Below are 21,192 nucleotides of genomic sequence, written 5' to 3' on the forward strand. Positions count from 1 at the left end.
ATAGATAGTGAGAACCTGGGCCAACCTACACCAACCTGAGCCATCTGACCGTTGGGGCAATTACTGATGCAAGCTTTCCCGTTTGGTCCATTTAGGACTCACCGGATGCCCGGCACATGTACATCTTGGGCCTCGCTTTTGCAAGTTTTTGATCGGTTTCTTTTTTATCGGAAACTTTTGTAAGTTCAGTTCACTAAGAACTCTGTAACTTGTGAGCGCTAGGAAATTAGCACACTGCAGATGGAATTAGCACAATCATACTTAACAATTTGTTATGTTTAAGTTTGAGTGTCATGGTGCTATGTGGCATATGTTTTTTGTTTGCTCAATGATTTGTTGTTGGAAAATTAGTCAACTTATCTTGTTATGTCCTAATGGCATGGATGCCATATATATGTATGTTGTTTGAAATGACCACAAGATGCAAGACACAATGAATCACAACAAATATATATACATATGGGCATTAAATACATAAGAGTCAACTATTAGCCATCCTAATCCTAATAGCCAACTTATTATATGAATATTTATTTATAAAAGCTCTAAGTGACATGGCATGTGGTTACAGCCGGCAATAGGTTGTGCTATTAATGTTGCTCTTAGTAACCGACCTTTTGCCAACGATTTGGTTCGGTGCACTTATTTGTATCATCATTGATGAGGGTACGGATCCTCAAATGTTGATATCCAACATCAAGATATGCGCGAGGGAGGAGAGGGAGGCAGACGCACCAAAAGTGAAGATGAATGATACAAGTTAGAAGAATGTCTTGTGTGCAAGGGGCAGCCAACGATAAGGATGATATACTCAGGATGCACACAAGTCGTGTACGAATATGAGGCGCACTAGGACAGCCTACGACGAATCCGACACTGTTTGACACGAAAAATACTTAAAAAGTATCTCTCATGTGCCGGTGGAAAATTAAACGCAGACGTGCCAGTGTACCTAAATACACAAATAAAATATAGGAAAATATGCATTTTATTAATCTCACTTAGAGAAACAAATTACAATTCCCTTGATGGAGTGCGCTCCGTGGCCTGCCAGCGCGGCCAATATGACTTGGGCGATTGTGGTGGCTTGGTTCAGGGGGCCTCACAAAGCTCCCGTTTAATTACTCCCGCGACTCGAGCCGCGCGACACCTCCGATTAAGCTGCTGCAATGGTTTTCGTCTTCAAGTCTCGTCTTCCCCGTGTGCTTGATGTAGACGGTGGTGATGTGGAGGTGAAGTGGAACGGTGGAGCGGTACGCCACGCCCCGTCGATGCTTAGCCGTAGACCTCTGGCTTGTCGTTGTCCGATGATGAAGAGATGTCTAAGCCTCGGGTGGGCGGCCTTCGCCTTGTCGGTGCCGGGCCTGGTGATGTCCCGGTGTGGACGGGATGGCTTGCTAGCACCTCGTCAGTGCAAGAAAGTAAGATTTCATCGGAGAAGGACTAGTCGGCGGAGTAAAGCCTTGCCTCATCGGAGGCTAGATGATGTCGAGGATGAATGTTGATGTAGATGCCAGTGAAGGTGTAGATAGCCAACATACTTACTTCATCGGAGAAGGACTAGTTGGTGGAGTACAACTTCGCCTTGTCGGAGGTTGGACGATGTTGAGGATGACGGTCGGAGTAGATATCAGTGGTGGTGTAGACTGTGATGTGCCATGGTGGACGCCGTGTATGGTGGTGTCTTGGTGGGCACCGCGTGGAAGGCCGCCTGAGCGGCAACGTCTAGCACGACGCCAGGTCGATGAAGAATACGCCAAGGCGGGGACCATGCATGTTAGGCGTGAAGAGGAATATGCCTACAAGCTGCGAGTCACAGCCCACGGTGACGTGTGTCGCCATCATCTCCGGCAGCGACCGGCAGCAGCCTTCGCAGGCCGGCGGTTGACTACCTGGCATTGAGCATACCGGTGCCGGCAATCTCGTGGCGAGGCCTAGGAGCATGTGTGCACGAATACAAGACAACTTTTATCTGCATAAAAAATAGTTAGGTTCTAATCTGAAGTCGTGTGCACGTCCAAGCTGGGACACACGCAAGAAGGGATCAACACCCTTGGTCGATCTGGATTTAGGCGAACAACACCCGTGTGGTGTCGACGGTGAGGGCCTCTCCATGGCGCCGATGGCGACGGCCACGCCTGGGTCGATGGCGTTCATGGACGGCGCGTCGGCGCCATTGCTCTCCTAGATGGCGCGCAGGCCATCTCGAACTTGCACGGGATTCCTGTGGCGATCGCTGCCGTGGCCGGCCGGCGACAAGCAAGGCGCTACGGGCATACACCTCATCGTCAAGCTCCAGCTGCTTGGTGTCGTTGTTGCTGCAGTAGCTGCCTGGAGCCACATCCTTGATTGATTCTTCCTCTGCATGGGAAAGAAACACTGGAGGACATTACCTTCTTGAAGCATGGCCACTGCCCTTTGTCTCACCTCACGGCTGAGGCTGCCATGCCCGGACGCGGCCTGGAGTACCCGGCAGTCGGCCCTGTACGTGGGTTGTGGTTCTTCTCTTGTGCGGCTGGCCGCTGCCCATGCCCTGGGCGCCACCGCCGGGTCTCGCCTCCTGGCCGAGGTTGCCGCCCTCCGTCTAGAGCACGCGCTGCCGCCCTTACCTCATGGACGAGGCTGCTGTCCCTCGCCGCCGCCTGGGGCACGTCTCCTTTCTGCCCCCCGTGCCTGTTGACTTTGGGGCTGGTTTAGATAGGCGGGAGCTTATGGCTCGAAAGATGGAAAGAGGCCATCTCCAATCGCCGGCTCCACGACAGTTTGGAAAGCCTCGTCACCGCCTTCCATTCTGCCAGCACAAATCAATCAACGTGTATATACGGAAATCAGTCAATGCTTTTCCATACCTATCATATTAGCTCCCATATATACTTGACGTCAGTTTCCATGCATACACATGTACATCAGCACGTATTATCCATATGGGCGTTTAAATCAGAAAATAAACAACACCAACGCGCACACACACGCAGGGATGTTGCATGCGTGTATTTGAGGAGGTTTATTTCTAGCGCACATGTATTACACGTGCAGCCGTTTGTACGCACAAGAAAATCTCTGTGATTTCCATCAACAAGTATTCGAGCCTGCACTTGTGTATTATTGTATAAATCACATGTAATCAAGTAGATAAAAGTGTACAAAACGGACTCTGATCGGTGAAAATAATTCCACTAACCAATCTTGATGCAAATATTTATTGCTACCTTGATTTACTTTTATGATAGCTTGGTAAATTATATGAAAGCTGGTATGGATATTGAGGTAATTTGTTGGGCCGTGTAGAAGCTACGGCGCCAGCCAACAAATTAACCTTAGTCTTTTCAAAATCCCGTGGCGAAATACCATGCCACGTTTTTTTTAAGGAATTTTATCAATTTAGCCGTGACCATTTAGCTGCCACGATGCCAGCCGACTAGATTGAAGGGTTTCACAGATTCACGCTTGCCGCACTGGCGCGTTGCACTGCTCCCATAAAAACAAGATGCATCAATGTAGAAGAAGTGCCGGAAGGCCCTCGGTGGGTGGATGTACACTGGGATACCTTCAGTGGATTTGATGAAAAGAGGGTGGTGTTGCCCCCTGTATTGTTGTTGAAGATGAGGTGCCGAGAAGCCATCGACGATGTTGCCCCGGGTGCATGGATGTTATTGACCCCGACGTTCTTGGTGTGCATTGTTGTGGAGAATTGGATGGAAGCCATCGGCGATGACACGGACGCAGCGATGCTGCAGTCAGAGGGAGATGTAACCTTGGAGCAGGTTCCATGGGTGCACTAAAATGACGATGCTGGCTGCACCAAGGGTGAGAAAAACACATGCATGCATGACGGTACTGGCTGCACTAAGGGTGAGAAATTAATATATGCAAGCATGTGTATGATATTATGTGATAAAAATATGCATTAATTTTTGTAGCTTTTTTTTATGCATATGTTGGCCCTTTCGCTAATCACCAGCTATATGTGTGACATTAGAAAAGGCTGCCCAAGGACTTGCTCGTTGGGAGTCGTTGTAAAACCATGACGACAATAATCAAACTTTTTTGTGTGTGCTCGTGTGAAGACACCGCACTTCCATGGTGCCTCCAAAGGACTGCGGGAATTCATACCCTAGACTTCGCAGCATCGACTAAACCCACAGCTACCTCACGGACCCATCAGTGCCTCGAGAACAGTGTACAAAATATCGTCAGAAAGAAACGTCTAAGGAGCACCCGGAGCTGCGAGTCCATGTTTGAGTCTGAGTCGAATTCTAGTTTCAGTTGAATTCTAGTTTGAGTTTGAGTCGGAGTCTTATTGAGTTTGGGCTACTCCTCGTCTATATAAACAAGGAGTACGCCTAGGTTTAGGGGAGACCACGTTTTAGCTTATTCAGAACCTTTTGTTCAATTGCTCCAAGCATTCATCTGAAAGTATATAATTCCTCAGTCGTACCAGTGGCCCACGGGGCCCCACTGGCACGGGACGCGTGGGTCACAACTGATGGGATCCCGCAATGCCGGCTTCCCGGGAAGGGGGAGCCCAGGAGGCTACCAGTTCGCTCCCCCGCAACTTGCCGGGCAACGGTACCAGGGCACTCCCGGGTACCGGGGCTTCGTGGGTCGCAGGTGGGGCCGACGGAACAATGGAGACCTAGAGCGGCTACCCTAGGAGCTGTTTTGGGTACGATGCATAGTGGCTTGGGCGTTGCATGAAGCCCAGCGCGGATCAACAGTAGAGTAATTCCTGTGGCGGTGACACGCGTGTAAGAAACGTGTCGCGCTGCATGCATCGGCACCTGTGGTATCCCCTTGTATATAAAAGGAGGACCAATGCCACCGGTCAGAGGGTTCCAGTTCCGGTTCGAGTCCCGGTTGGACCCCAGTTAGTAGTAGCAAGGAGCATTGCTCCCGTTCACAGCAAAATCTCTTAGGAGAACAAGTAGCTCCACCGGGAACTCCCCAGGGCAACCTGTAAACACACACATTCTCGTGAATTCAACACAAAGCAGGACGTAGGGTGTTACACCTCCGGATGGCCCGAACCTGGGTAAACTCACGCGTCGACACTTTGTGTCTTTCGTCACGTCGGCGATCGCCGGAGCAATTGCTTCGCCCTCCACCGAACCAAAAAGGGGATGCCCAGCATCCCCGGTGCTGGAGTTCCGTGCTCCGACATCTGGCGCGCCAGGTAGGGGGGCGTGCAGAGAACTTCAGGTGATCGCCGGCGTCATCGGCTTCATCATCGTCTTCACCATCGGCTTCACCATCAGCTTCTTCGTCATCAGCTTCTTCATCAGCGACATCGTCCACGACTAGCTCGCCATGCCGCCCAAGAAGGCAGACGAGCCCCGGGTCGACCTACGCGACACACTCGCCATGCGCACTCGATCCCACGACGCCGCGCGTGCGTCGCAGGGTCAAGGGGGCCAGGGGTCTCCTCAACAGCAATAGCAGCAGCAACCGCAGCTGCCATCCCCACCTCCTCGGGCGTCGACGGACAACCGTCCTAGGGGTCCTGCGGCACCTAGCGCCGGAGCCAGCTGCGCGTGCGACCTCAACGTCGCACGTGACAGCCAGCGAGCTCACTCGTGGGCTGAGGATGCGCAGCGACCGCTGCGCCACGACCACAGCGCGTCGCGTGCGACGCCAACGGAGTCACGACCCTCACACCGGAGGGCACCGAGCGACCGGGCGGACGGCAGCTCGTCGGAGAACTGGCAACCCCCCGCCCAAACCCTGGCGGAAGCCATCATTGCCGCGCGTGTCATGGTGCGCTACGAGCCACCACAAGGCACGCCACGCCACGCCAGCACACGACGCGTGGAGCGCGGAGCTGGATCCACTCCTCGCGCTCGTTGCCCAACAGCCGAAAGGTGAGGGCGGCCTGGCCGGTTCGGGCTGGGGACAGAACCCGGGACGCGGCGACGCGCCCCGCGTCTCGGGGCATGGAGAGCATCCTCCACCATCGGGAGGACAAGGTGACGAGGATCTAGACGACTACTTGGACTCGTCGCCGACCGTCATGCCAGGTGACGCGCGGGGCGTCCTGAACACTCGCCAGTAGGAAAATCTCTGCCATGGCTTGCAGCGCCGGTGCCGGCGTGAGGTGGAGCGCCAGCGTCCAGAGGAGCAGGAAGACGCTCCCATGGGCGCCGATGACGGCTGCGCCGCATTCTCTCACGAGCTACGCTACGCCGCATTCTCTCGCGAGCTGTGCTGGGTGACATGGCCCCGCAAGTGCCGAGCGCCAGCGCTTGGGACGTACGACGGGACCGTGAATCCCAAAGACTTCCTCCTAACCTACACATTGGGCATGCACGCTATCGGTGCCGACGACAAGGTCAGGGCCAACTGGTTCCCGATGTTTCTGAAAGGATCGGCGAGAAGTTGGTTGCTCAACCTGCCCGCCGGGTCCATCGCCACCTGGGCTGACCTGCGTGAGCAGTTTGTGAACGCGTTCCAGGGTGGCTACAAGCGCCCGGGAACCATGGCGGAGCTGCACACGGTGGTGCAGAAACGGCGGAAGACGTTGCGGGACTTCACCAACAGGTTCTCCAACCTCTCCTACTCCATCCTAGAGGCGGAAGCGGCCGCCATCATCAACACTTACGCCATCAACGTCCATGACCCGAAGATGCGTGAGAAGTTGAACACGCACCGGATCCGGACGACAAGGGATCTCTACGCCCTCGCGCACAAGTGCGTGATGGCCGAGGAAGGGCGCTTAGCACCTGAGTTTGCTGCCAAGGCAGTGGCAAACCCACCCGAGGGCTCCGGGAAGAAGGGCTCCCGGAAGCGCGGCAGGAAGCAAGTGCTCGCCGCGGAACCGGGGGCTCCCCAGAGGCCCACCAAGAAGGCGGTGTCGTCGGGAGCATCGGGTAGCAAGTCGGTAGTGGCCGCGCGCTGCCCCATCCACACCAACGCCACCCATGACACGCAGGACTGTCGCACATCATTTTCGACGTGGTTCACACCCCGTTACCGTACTACGGGATTATTGGTCGGCCGGCGCTGATCAAGTTCATGGCGGCAACCCATTGCGCCTATGGCGTGATGAAGATGCCGTCAACGTATGGTGTACTCTCCATCAAGTGCGACCTGAAGGACGCCATTTGGTGCGTGCGTGAGGTCGTAAAGGCCTCCATAGTGGCGGATCCCGCTGACTACGACGTTGCCGGGAACGAGGATCCACTTGCGGGTGAACAGCCCGCACAGAAGAAGGCATGAGCCGCTCCCGGAAAGGGCACCGCGCGTTGGCAAGGGTATGAAGCAGAAGGAGGAGGACGCCAAGGTGAAGAACGTGCCCCTGCATGCCGGCAACGAGGCACGTACCGTCTCCATCGGTGCGAACCTTGGCAACAAATAGGAAAGCGCCCTCGTCAGCTTCCTCCGGGAGAATTCTGACGTGTTCGCTTGCCGTCAGATCTTCCTAGAGTCTCTAGGGAGGTGATCGAGCATCGGCTGGCGGTGCGGCCAGACGCGCGGCCCGACAAGCCAAAATGTACACTCTGGTGGATGGGGATCTCTACCAGAGGCGTCCTAACGGAGTTATGCTCCTCTGCGTGCCCCAGGAAGAAGGGCGCACGCTGCTGGAGGATATTCATCGAGGCACCTGGTCGCACCATGTGGCCTCCAGGGCGCTAGCTGGGAAAGCATTCCGGCACGGCTTCTACTGGCCAATAGCATTAGCCAATGCCGAACAACTAGTCAAGACCTGTGAAGCGTGCCAGTTTCACGCCAAGATGAGCAACCAGCCAGCACAAGCCCTGCAAGTCATCCCGTCCTCGTGTCCGTTCGCGGTCTGGGGGCTGGACATCGTCGGGAAATTACCGAGAACAGTTGGCGGCTACGAGTACCTACTCGTGGCCATCGACAAGTTCTCGAAGTGCGTCACAGCACAAGTGGCCATCAAGTTTTTCAAGGGGCATTGTGTGCCGGTTTGGTGTGCCTATCCGCATCATCACCGATAATGGCACACAATTCACTGGTGTGGTGTTCCAAGCTTATTGCGAGGACATGGGAACTAAAATTCACTTTGCCTCCGTCGCTCATCCGAGGAGCAACGGGCAAGTGGAGCGAACCAACGCGGAAGTGCTGCGGGGGCTCAAAACGAGAACCTTTGACAAGCTCAAGGGCCACACCTAGTCGGGCGACGGGTCAAACTCCGTTTGCGCGCGTCTACGGGGCACAAGCTGTGTTGCCCCTCGAGTTCAAGCATGGGTCACCTCGGGTACGCGCGTACGGCGACAAGAGCCAACACGCGCAGAGGATTGACGACCTAACCTTCATCGAGGATATTCGATGCCGGGCTGCTGTGCGAGCTGCAGGCTACCAGCAGGGACTCCGTCGTTATCACGACAGGAGAGTCCGTCCCCGAGGGCTCGAGGTTGGAGACCTTGTCCTGCGCCGGATACAAGGAACGAAGGCCGGGAACAAGTTGACTCCAATCTGGGAAGGCTCTTTCCGGGTAGTGCAGGTGACCAGACCGGGGGCTGTCCGGCTAGAAACCGAAGAAGGCTTGCCGGTGCCCAATAGTTGGAACATTGAGCACCTGCGCAAGTTCTACCCGTGAAACGATGACGCCTTACCCACGGGTGACGCTGCTGCAGCGTGCCTCTTTAAGCTACTGTAGCCGGGCAAGGCCCGATTGTAATCCACTAGCGCAAAGTTGAATAAAAATAAGTGTTGCTTCAGTAACTATTGTGCTTTACTGTTAATGTGTGCTTCTGTCTCCTGCTCTAGGTGCACAGAATAGGCTCCTCATCCTTGGCTGTGAGCAGGGGGCTGCCGGATCCCCGAAAACCAAGCTTGTTCCCGGGCCGCTCCGGAACGAGGTCCAGCGGTTGGTGAACCCGTTCACAACGTGTTGCGTGACAGAGTGGCACCATGGAACAGAGAAGATGCTCACACCCAAGCCTGAGGTCGACACTTCTGTGCCCAGGGGCTGGGAGGCAGGAGGTTATCCAATTAGTGCAGTCTTTTTCGTGCATTTCGAAAAAAATTCTGGACATTGCAAAGATCTAACATGCAGGGTAAAAGTGGAGACAAAGGCGCATTGTGACGCTCGTGGAGCAGTCACGGGTATCGTCGTCTTGCGGGTAAGCTGTACGTATATGGCAATTGCTTCGAGGCTTGATGCAGGACTCTGGGACAAAGCCAGTGCCTCAACGCGTCAACCGCCGGTCCCGTGTGTGTGGTGGCAAGGGCAGCATTTTGGCTATTTAAAGACCGGAGCAAGCGCAACACCAGCAACGGGCAAGAAGGCAAGAGATGTCGCAGAGAGACGATGGTGGCGCATCCCTCTGCGCTTGTCGCTGAGGGTGTTCCCACCATTGCGGCCCTGCTACACCTCTTACGGAAGGACACCAGAAATGGCGGTGCAAGAGGCGAGAGGCGTCGCGAAGATGCAGCGGGGGTGCATGCCTCTGCGTGTTTCGCTGGAGGGTGCACTGCCACCGCGTCCTTACCACGGCTCTCAACGAGGTGCTCCAAGAGCAGAGAGAATGGAAAGCTAAGTACTTTGTTTTGAGTCCTTGGTTCTTCCTTTAGTGAAACTGGTTTGTCGAGGTAAGCCCAGTTCCCGTGTAGTCGGAGTGTAGGAAGGACGCTTGCGGGGGGAGGACACCCCCCACACGTGGCTCGCGGGTCCGTCCCGGAGGCGTGCGCGCTGGGGTAGTTAACCCGCAGGCGGAGTGACTAGCCGCTGTTGTTTGGCCCTAGGTCGGCACCGCGGGTCCGTCCCGGGTCCCTAGTCTGGCCAAGCACGTAGTTGGCGAGTCCCCGGATACGCAAGGTTAAAGCACGGGAAGGACAGAGCCCCTACCCGGCAAGCTAGTCTTAGGCGGAAAAGCAAGTAAAATAGCATTGGATATAATAAAATATAAACGAACGAGTTCATGGATGACATTCAGAATGGCAAAAGGCTAACACGAAATAAGGCGCCTCGCGCCAGTGCAAGAGTACAAAAGGAAAGACGAAAAGTACAAGGGACAACTATTTACGGGGTGCTTCCGGGGCGGCGGACTCGACAGCGGGCGTCTCCTCGGCGGCGACCTCCTCCTCCTCGTCACCAGCACCGGCCTGCCCCGTCATCCGCGCGACCATCTCGTTGACGAACTGGCTGACGGCGTTGGCGTGCTCCTCCTTGTTCTCCTCCGGCGACCAGTCGTTGAAGATGGTCTCGAAGGGGAACTCCGGGAACCTCGGCAGGATGGTGCCGGCAACCTGAGATGCGGCGACACTCACTTGCCGGTCCCCGAAGCTGCGGATGCGGTCCTCCACGGCCATCAGCCTCCCCACAAACTCCGCGAAGAAGGGGATGAGGGTGCGGACGTCGCTGCCGTCGATGGCTGCCGGGGTACCCCCAGCTTCGCCAGCGACTCGTTCCCCACCTCTGCCAACTTGCGGAGCAGGGCCGTGCTCTCTTGGCGCTCCGCGCGCAGCTCTTGTACCTGGCGTTGGACGTGCGCTTCCGGGACCGAGGGCTCAGAGGCCTCGGCTTGGGCTAGCTGCGCCACCCGGATCTCCTCCTGGAGGCATGCCAGCTCCTGCCGACGCTCCTCAACCTCCTCCCGCGCGCCGTCTAGCCAACCCTAGGTTGCCGAGAGCTGTTGGCGCACCCTGTTGTAGTAGCTGAAGAATCCCAACCGCCGCCGCTTGATGCCCTCTATGATCTCGTGCCCCTGGTCAAAGATGCTGGGGTCCCAGTTCAGCGGACCCCCGCCGATGCCCGCGATCGCCCCGGAACTCGAGGAGGCACCTCCGGCCACCGTTTGTGACCGCGACCTCCCGCTTCCACCGGCCGCGAGCTCGTCCCTTGCCTCCGCCTGGGGGCTGGGCGGCCGCTCGCGGCTGGCCTCCTCGCGGTGTGATCGAGGGGCTCAGACCCGGTGTCCGTCGCCTCCCTGCTTAACACCGGGTCGGTGGCTTGGATGCCGGGAGAGCCCCCTCCGTCCTCGCTCTGTCCGGTGGGGGGTTGCTCCACCGTCACCTCAGGGGTGACTTCCGCGTCGGTCGCGGTGCCCCCTGGGGTGAGTCCTACAGCCTCCGCTCCCGCGGTTGCGGCGACAGGAGGGGCTGCAAGGAGAACTGTTAAGAAGAAGTGAAGTATAACGCATAAAGGATCAGCAGGGGGGAATGCTGTGGCGGGCTTGTCGTACCTTGCGCAGTGTCCCCTCCCCCTGAGTCGGACGCCTCTTGGCGCCCGCCGACGATCGTTGCCGGGTCGGCCCCGGCAACGCTTCCCGGTTCTGGATAAGAGAACAGGAAAAAGTGTTAGGCGCTGAAAAGGAAAAGAAAGAGAAATGTACCTGATCAGGTTGCCAGGCGTACCTGCTCCCGGGACCGCCGGCTTGCTTGCGGACCGGGTGGCGTCGCCCCCACCCGCTGCTGCCGCCGTCGCCGCGCCCCCGTCCCGACCTGGGGACTTCCCCCACTCGTGCCAGGGGCTGTGCGCGGCTTCTTGCTCAAGGTTTCCGGTGGGGAGCTCACCAGTCCTCTCTTCCCCGCCGGCCTGAGGCAAGAAGGGTTATTCATCAAAATGTTACCAGTAAAAACAAGAACTATGGTTTAAGGAAGAGAGCTTAGCTCGCTGGGTTGCGGTCGGCAAAGATTCCCCCAGCGGGAAGTCCCTTCCGGGACCTCGTGGGAGGCGTTGTGGCCGGCGGACGCGCCCGTCAGCCCCTGTTGACACCGATTCCGTCCTGACATTTTAAATAATATGGTAATTATATGAAAAGATATTATTCTTTGACCAGTATGAAAAGATATTTTTAATTTGGATGGCAAACTCCATCACATGGGAAATAAAACATCGACAGATAATTGTTGGTATCGGCCAATTAAATGAGCCGATATAAACACATGTATGATACATACAAACATGTGCTGCTACTGGCGGCGGGTCCTAAAAGGTGACTTAAATCATGCCATCGAGGACGTCGCAGATATTTATGAAACTAGTTGAGTGTCCGTGCGTTGCTACGGATTACCAAATTCATGTGCGATTCTTAACTCCTTATCTTACCGCACCCAAATATATAATGCAATGATCCAAAAGGACATCGAATTTAATTACCTCAAATCCTCAATCAGTAAGCTACAAAATTCCGCCGTGCATAATTCTTTTGGGACCTCTTGTATGCCCAAAACTTCTAATGCTTGGCCAGTGACATCTACAACGTTCGTGTAGACAAATGTCGGAAAAAAAAACAGAGTTCCAGGCATGTGTGTGGCAATCCTAATACTGATTCTACTTTTAGCTTTCCAAAAAAATTACATGTTAACAAACCCAAGTGTTGTTGGATACCAAGGTGCCGAGCGATTCATGAGTCAGGAGGGCGACGCCCTCACAAGTCCAAACCCGAGTTATTTTATCAAACATATTGTATTGACAAATCGCTCAAAGCACTTGTAGGTCACTGTCTCTTAATATGGCACACAGTAAACACAATGTATGATTAAAACAAGAAAAGAAAAGGGGGACAATGACTGAAAAACTCAGAAGAACTGGAATGTGACAATCCAGGAATACGTATAGATTGGATTCTGTTTTTATCTCTGATATAGATAGTTTTCTTGATAGTCTAACTCTAGTTCTGTGAAACTGAATAGCAAGTAAACCGTCACAGGTTAATCGATTAAAACAAGCTGAATTCCTGCACCTGGAAAATGAATAAAGCAAAAATAGATAAAAATGAGCTTGATTTTGTGTTGCCAAAAGATCACAGCAAACAAATTCTCAATTTCAAGATGAGACATCATGTGAGGATGGAAAATGGTGGAGCAGCCAATAGCATGGAGACCTGAATATCTGTTGTCAAATTACAAATTTTGGGAAGAAACATAGGTTATACAGAAGGAAGGAAGAGTAAAGAGAAAAATCAAGGTCCTGCCACTGCTCCATCAGAAATGAATGTTTTTGCAAAATGATTTTAACTACACCGGGCAAGGTAGAGCTTCCTGCTCTGCCATTTTCGTTGAGGCAGCTTGCCCAAAAGCTTTTAGTGCCCTGCGAGTAGAATCTCAAGCTGTACTTCTTCCTGCTTTCATCTCCCAAAATTTGACTTTGCAGGTTGTCAGTTTCATCAGAGACAATCAAACATTAGCTCATGCTGTACTTCTAGAATCAGATCGTTTTCACAAGTCGACTCCCTTTGTAGTCTAAGTATCATCAAGTCATATATATCGACAGAAATATCTTCTCTAGCACACCTGCATAGGGATAACCTCAAATGGATATATCGACAGAAATAGTTAAAGTTTGGTGATATACTGACTTGTAAATCTAAGTTTTTCTGATCAGCAAGGCTCTCCCTCCCGGTCTCCCCTTTATTTCCCAGAATAAAAGGACGGACAGCAAACAAACCTTCTATTTTCCAGAAGAAAGAACAGCATGCCAAGCATTCCACTGTAATATGAATTCCATGCGTTTGTCAGCATAATTTACTCCAAATAACAGGAAGAAAGACAGGTTTATATCTTCAATTCTAATTTGCAGAAATGAATGTCAAATGGATTCATATCTTCATCATCTGAGGAGATCCATGAGATTTCAGGAGATAATACACAAATGAAGCAGGAACACTGAAGTAAAATAAGGAATTGCCTGCAGGCTAATATATTTAAAGCATCAAGGACAATCTATACTTAGAAGACAGATTCAAAACTGGACCATCGTAGGAACCGAGAAGGCATGTCATTCTGGACAAAAATTAGCACATACATGTCTTTGAGAGAAGATGGGATGGCTCTAACCTGGAGGTTCTGATGTTTACATTACCTACAGGAGCCATGTCGAAATTGTCAGTTTGCAAAGCTTCCCATCCAGGATGTCCCTTCCCATATCCTGTTATCAACATGATATATATGATAAGCATTCAAAATTTAAATAAACATAATAAAAGTGAAGGTATATTTTGTATATATTTTACCAATGTTAAACTTGTAAGGCTTTCCCCCCTACATTAGACTCGACGATTTTCCCATAGTCCAGCAAAACCTGCACAAGAAATGCAAGGTTGTCGACATCTCTTCTTTGGGGCAATGTGTCTTGGCACATAAATAAAAATGCATCAACTATGAAGCAGCTATCAATTAAATCACAAGACCACTCATTTAACATTTAATCACTTCGTTATTATTATAGCTCTTCTGCTACTACATCCGTGTTCATGACATCAAACACGTTACATATCAATATCAGTAGATACAGAAAAAAATTAGAGGCCTGCATAGAGAAGCTGAGATATACTTTGGCGATGTAGGATTCTGGCTGATGGCATCACCTTTTTTTTCATGACATCTTTACTCTTTCTTAGTCTTGTCATCTGGCTGAACATTTCCAGTCTTGCTCTGCACATAAACTTTGCCATTATATTTCTTAGCTCATGAAACCTTCATCTTCACTGCCACTGTCAACTATTGAACAAGCCTTGCGCTTGACAGCAGGCTTGTATGGAGAATCATCATTGTTGTCACACATGCTGGAAGAGCTTTACCCAAAATAAAATGAAAAGAAGATTGGCAAAAAAAAAAAAGCTGATATACTTGTAATTTGCGTCCCTCAGCACTGATCAGGTCAACAGATGCACCTTGAACTGCCCATCTCCCACTTTACCTTGTCTCCCTCATACATGAATAACAGCCGAACAAAATTACTACAATCAAAAACTTAATTGCTTTCAGAAGCATGTATCTCTCTCCCAATATATATGCATCAGTATGTGTGCACTGTCATTAAATGAACATGCAAGGCTGCTATCTATAGTCTGGCAGATAACAAAGGCAAAAAATAAAAGACTATTTACACGCTTCTTATGAAGGCCTTTAACTAAATACATTTTTATGTGTTTGCAACTGTAGGGAAATCTGACTTATTGCAGCGGATTATATTGCGCGTGCAATGCAATCAGACCCTAAGTATTACCTAATTGAATTGAAACATGGTTCTAATATTTATTGATGTTCTAAGTCTCAAGGGTTGTCCATAAACAAAATTTCACAAATCAGGTTAAGTCACAATCGAATCAACATGAATCGAATGCAATTTCATACCACGCAACACCCCGAGGCTGGAGTTGAAGGCCCCTCTTCCACCTGATGGTAGCGCTGAAGCGGGCTCACTGCAGCGACCGCATCGAAGCAGATCAAGCACAACAAGTGTGTCTTATCCTCCTTCCCGCTCGTGGCCTTTACCTAAGAGGGAGATAGGTAGGGGTGGGGGTGGGGGAAGCACCTTCGCGTCCTGCAGAGTGATGGAGATGGAGGACGATCGACCTCCAACGGGGCACGAGCCTCAAATCTTTTCACATGAAGGTTCGAGCGAGTAGATTGCAACTTGCTGAAGCTACTACCAATTCATTTTGTCCTTCTCTTCTCCCCGTCGCCCCATTCTCTCTGCTCTCCACCGATTCCCTTCTCCCTCCCTCGCTGCTGTCGTGCGCCCTCTCCCCTGGCCTTTTCCTTCTCTGCTGCTCCCCCTCCCTATTGCTGCGCGCCTCCCTCTTTCTCCTCTGGATCCCAGCCGCCCCTTACCTCTGCTCCCTGCTCCACGCTGGCGCCACTCCCCTTCAGCCATCCCGCGCTGCCAGCCGCACGCTCCACCTTGCAGTCGATCGCCAGCGCCGCGAAGCTCCTTCATCCGTCGCCTGCTAATCCACCACCAGCACACGCCGTCGACCTAGCTTCTCCTCCGCGGGGGAGGCCGAGGTCTCCGTGGTGGAGGTCGCGTCGGCGGCCGCCGCGACGGGGGAGGAGGGTAGCGGCGGCACGGGAATGATTTCTGGCGCTCGACCTAGCTTTCTCTAGGAGACGGGGTTGGGAAGGAACCCTAGGAGACGGGGGCGAGCGAGGGGAAAGGGAAGATCGGGGTTTTTTCGTTCGGGAACAAGGAGAGCGGACGGTGGCAATCCATGTAATTTCGCTGAAAATGACTTACGAAGGCGACGGGGTGGGACGAAGTACGAGCCTGCGGACTGCGGACACGGACGTAACTGGAAATCAAAGAACAGTAAAGATATTAGACCGTGGGATAAATATCGAAGCGGTCCTGCCAACCCCACAAAATACAAATAGATTAGTGAGATTGATCTATTTAAAACTAATCAGCCCATATCCATATATACAGGGCTGTAGGCCGCATGCGTTAGCTCAAGCTAGGCTAATTAAATTTATCAAAGGCCCATCAGCAGCTGGCCGAGAAAACTTGATCCATCCATCTCCGCGCACACGTTCTGCACAATTGAAGCTATCAGTAACACCGGCTAAGCGCTAGGACGCCTGGGGAAACTTCTCTCGTATTAAGCCCACGATCTCCTGTTGCCCACGCTGCAAGACTTGGATTAACAAAGAAAATAAAGAAAAGAGATAACTCCTAGCATCCACGACCTGCAGGGCATGCGCACGTCGCCGGGCTCTGAGCCTTTCTTCCTGCCTATAAATACAGATCGACGAGGAGGCCTGAGTGGCGGGACTGTCCATTCGCGGCTAGTCCGAAATCCATTGAAGAAAGGCAAACCTCTGCTGCTCTCATCCCCGGCACAAAACACACACATACGGTCCTGCTGTTGCTTCTCTCGGTGAGTTCGTAACATTCCGTGAGAGAGGCGAAGAGGAAAATCAAGGAGGAACTGGGTGCTTTGAGGAGGTGAGAAGGTAGAAAGTCATGCCATCCCTTTTTTTTTTTGTGAAAAGAAACTTCATTAATCAGTTAAAACGATTACATTCGAGATCACAACATCTAAGATCTCAGCCTATGCCGGATCCAACTAGTAGTATGATTATTACTCCTAGCAAGGTTCGTCAGGATGTGGCTGATATAATTTTGGTTCCTATTAATCTTGCCCACACTGATTGGGTGCGCATCAAGAAGTCTTCGGATCTCCCGCACACACAGGGCATACAGTGATCTATCTGGTATCTTGGCATTAATCAGAGAGAGGGCCTCGGCACAGTCAGACTCAAAGATGATGATCTTGTCAGACCACCCAATGGCCGCACAAAGGCCTTCCTCGCATGCCAAAAGCTCAGCCTCAAGGGCATCATTGCACCATTGGATACTTCGACAGGCCGAGATAATGATTTCTCCTCGATGGTCCTGTAGCACCAGACCAACACCAGCAGAGCCATCATCCGGCGAAAAAGATCCATCAACGCTTAATTTGACAGAGTCCACGTCCGGTGGGATCCATCTGTCATCTGTAGCAGCTTTCTGACCAGTTCGATTTTTATGTTTCATCGATCTGGCAGAATAAGAGGCCAGCTGCTTGCCCTTGACCACCTCAACCTCAGGGTGTTGCTTGATAATCAAAAGGGAATCCATGTAGCTCCAAGTCATGCCATCCCTCTGCCCTTAGGCTCGTCCTTTTGGTTCAAGTCAAGGACCATCCTCATCTTCCACATGTCATGGCCTTCGTTTCGGAAGTTTTGGTTCGAATCAAGGAATCTATTTGCTTTCTCAATGATATCATGCCTCTAGGTTCGGCCTTTTGGTCGGATCAAGGAAATTTGCATAGTTCCATGTCATATATTTTGCATGCCTTCGTTTTGGCCTTCGCGGTTCAGGACAAGGATCATATATGTTGCATGCCTTCGTTTTGGCCTTCGCGGTTCAGCACAAGGATCATATATGTTGCATGCCTTCGTTTTGGCCTTCGCGGTTCAGCACAAGGATCATATATGTTGCATGCCTTCGTTTTGGCCTTCGCGGTTCAGCACAAGGATCATATATGTTGCATGCTTTCGTTTTGGCCTTCGCGGTTCAGCACAAGGATCATATATTTGCATCCCTTCGTTTTGGCCTTTGCGGTTCAAAACAAGGATCATATATTTTGCATACCTTCGTTTGGTTCAGGACAAGGACAATGTTCGGGGAAACACCTAAAATTGATATGTTAATAACAAAAAATTTAATATACGCTCTGCGCATGGGTTCTTCACGAATTCCATGATATGAGCCGTTCAAAATCTTGAAATCATAAATGGAAGCTCCGTTCATGGGTTCTTCGTGAATTCCACGATATGAGCCATGAAAATCCCAAATTATAACTTGACGCTCTTCGCATGGGTTCTCAATAAGAATTACATGATATGAGTTTATTTTGCCAAAATAATAAGTCATGTTTTTATAAGTCAGGGATAGTCAAATTATCTTCGGCTTCAAATCTGCATGCAAATTATATTACTATATTTGCATCTCGTCCAAAATAAATTGTATGCATCTTTCATATGGGTGCACGTATGATAAGAAAAAATGAATGGCGGTTAGGAACATAGCATGTGTCGCTTGCACCAACAATCATATAGTGCATTTAAATATTTTATTCAAATAGTTTGAGCCGTAAAAATGCTAAAATGATAAACAATGCCCTGTGCGTGGGTTCCCATCGGAATTCCATGATATGAGGCTGATGCTAAATTATAACTTACGCTCTACACGTGGCTTTTCCAAGTAAGATAAAATGAATGAAGCATATTAGCAAAATATATATTACAAGATACCAAATATAATGATAAAAATATAACTCATAAACATCACTTTGATTATGATGCTTAGAAGCATCATAGTCAGACATGTGCCACTAAGCTATGTCAAATTAATATGCATGCCCAATATATGAATATGGAGTCAACATCGTGAGCTCCACGCATAGCCAAAACTATATATACGCACTTGATATCATACTAGTGCAAATCAAATCCAAAAATCTGCTCCATAATGCGAATATATGCTCCAAAATTCTAAACACAATCACATGAACAAACTTCAAGTTCCCCGAGCAGGCGTCCATCATCGACAAGCGAGGAGGATTTCATTTTATTTTTCTCCTTTGTAATAGTCATAGGCATATGTTGTAATCCTTTAGATATGTTGGAATTTCTTAATCAGGGGTTTTCTCTTCGGAGATGTAATTAACATCTTTTATGTAAATGTAAGAGTTCTGGAAATAAAGAGCCTGCAATGTTTGATCCCTTATTTATTTTCCGCATTTGCGCATTTAAATTATACTATCTATCTCTATGACGTGGACACGTATTTTTGCCCCATTTTCCCGTCATCAGCCCCTTGGAATCCCCGTCCTCCTCCTCCTCCTCCTCCTCGCTCTCGGCCACCGGTTGCTTCCCGGTCCGGGCCCTTGGTCGCGGGGGAGGGCTACTTGACGGGGTCCCCGCCATGATGCCCCACTCGTTGCAGGGTGGGTAGTTGCTGGCTCCCGGGTTGGTGACGTTCGTGTGGAGCGCGGTCACACTCGGGGGAAGCCCGGCAAAGGGGGAGTTGTCGCCGGTGATCCCCCTGAGCCACGTGCTGATCTGCTCCATCGTTAGCCCGCCTCGCTGCAGCCTCATTCGGTCGTCTTCCCCCGAGCAGGTCCAGACCGGGTGAGTCCGGTGCTGCAGCGCAGCGATGCGCCTCGCGATGAAGCTCCGGGCCACATCCAGATCCGCGAGCCCCGCACGCCGCAGCGCCACGATCTTGTCACAGATCGGTGCGAGCTCGGCGTCCCTGGCTTCACGGTGGGCTTGGTTGAGGCCTCGTCGTGGGACTTCCTCGATGTAGAGCCAGCACCAGTCCGCGCGCCACTCCACCTTGATCTTCCGGTCCTCTGTGACGATGAACTCCGACTTGAGCCCGTCCCGGAACCGGAACGAGACCCCGGAAGACATCGCCTCGCCCTACTCGACGCGAGGATAGTAGTAGTGGCAGAACAACGCCACGGACGGCATCACCCCCACGAACGCCTCGCAGAGGTACTGGAAGACGGCCAGCTTGAAGAAGGAAGTGGGGTGAATCTGCGCCAGCTGCAAGCGGTACGCAGAAAGGACAGCGTGGAGGAAAAGGGAGTGCAGCGGCACGAACCCGGAGAGGATGAACCTCATGAACACCCGGTAGTAGTGCTCGCCGGGGTCCAACCCGATGGGCAGGATGCGCGTCGGGCCGTGCTCGTTGTGCTTGGTGGCCACCGCCAGGCGCAGCTTCTCCACGGCCTCGCCGTTGTAGCCGGTCTTGAAGAACTCGAGCTGAGGCCTCTTCTCCTTGTCCCTGCGCTCTCGCTCCGACATTTCCTTCTTGCCGCTCTTCTCTCCCTTGCTGCTGGCGCCCTTGGGACGTGTTGGGCCTTTGGGTGCCATCGGTGGAGGGAGGGAGGAGAAAGGTGGGAGGCTTCTCGGGAGTTGGAGCGCAAGGGGGCTTGGGGGAGGCAATGGCAGGGGTTGTGGTGGAGGGGAGAACTTGTGACGCCGCCCCTGGGGATTTATATCCGGCAGGCAAAATTGCAACGGGCGTCCCCCGTGATCAGTAATCAAGTGCCCTAAAGATTTGGAGGAATCAAGGTAGCATGCGCGACGTGGCCATAATTCCCTGCTCGTAGAGATATAGTGGGGACTAGAGATCGTGCATCCGCCCCTCCCACCCCGACGGGAGGAGGCGTAACGGCGGCCTACGTGGCCGGGTTCCCAGCTTGGCCTGGGGACCACGCGTCGGAAGGGCGTAGCTCGGCAACCAATCGAAGACGATACTGCCCGGGAGCTCAAGGTTGCCGGCCCACACTCGGGGGCTACTGTCGTACCAGTGGCCCACAGGGCCCCACTGGCACGGGACGCGTGGGTCGCAACTAATGGGATCCCGCAAGGTCGGCTTCCCGGGAAGGGCGAGCCCGGGAGGCTACCAGTTCACTCCCCCGCAGCTTGCCGGGCAACAGTACCAGGGCACTCCCGGGTACCGGGGCTTCGGTGGTCGCAGGTGGGGCCGACGGAACAGTGGAGACAAGACCACAGAGCAGGCGTAGTGCATTTAATGCACCGACAGGAGTCACATCGGCAGGGCTAATCTTGCTCAACAAGTCTAGAGCGGCTACCCTAGGAGCTGTTTTGCCTACAATGCACAGTGGCTTGGGCGCTGCATGAAGCCAGCGCGGATCAACGGTAGAGTAATTCCTGTGGCGGTGACACGCGTGTAAGAAATGTGTCGCGCTGCATGCATCGACACCTGTGGTATCCTCTTGTCTATAAAAGGAGGACCAATGCCACCGGTCAAAGGGTTCTAGTTCCGGTTCGAGTCCCGATTGGACCCCAGTTAGTAGTAGCAAGGAGCATTGCTCCCGTTCATAGCAAAATCTCTTAGGAGAACAAGTAGCTCTCCCGGGAACTCCCCGGGGCAACCTGTAAACACACACATTCTCGTGAATTCAACACAAAGCAGGGCGTAGGGTG

The 21,192-nt window shown here is 52.1% G+C and overlaps 1 long non-coding RNA gene across 6 annotated transcripts; it reads right to left on the minus strand.

The window, feature by feature from the left end:
* Positions 1–12,707: 12,707 nt before the first annotated feature.
* LOC104585280 lies at positions 12,708–15,873 on the minus strand. 6 transcript variants are annotated; one of them, XR_732890.3, is made up of 5 exons: positions 14,271–15,870; positions 13,917–13,984; positions 13,741–13,831; positions 13,352–13,393; positions 12,708–13,197 (listed from the first exon to the last, which is right to left on the minus strand). It is a non-coding gene; the product is annotated as an uncharacterized LOC104585280 (long non-coding RNA). The 6 variants fall into 6 exon arrangements; XR_002961098.1 differs by having other exon boundaries at positions 12,708–13,831; positions 14,271–14,642; positions 15,040–15,873; XR_002961097.1 differs by having other exon boundaries at positions 13,263–13,831; positions 14,271–15,873.
* Between the last annotated feature and the right edge of the window lie 5,319 nt (positions 15,874–21,192).

Source organism: Brachypodium distachyon, chromosome 5 (genome assembly GCF_000005505.3).
Source record: "Brachypodium distachyon strain Bd21 chromosome 5, Brachypodium_distachyon_v3.0, whole genome shotgun sequence".
Classification (NCBI taxonomy): domain Eukaryota; kingdom Viridiplantae; phylum Streptophyta; class Magnoliopsida; order Poales; family Poaceae; genus Brachypodium; species Brachypodium distachyon.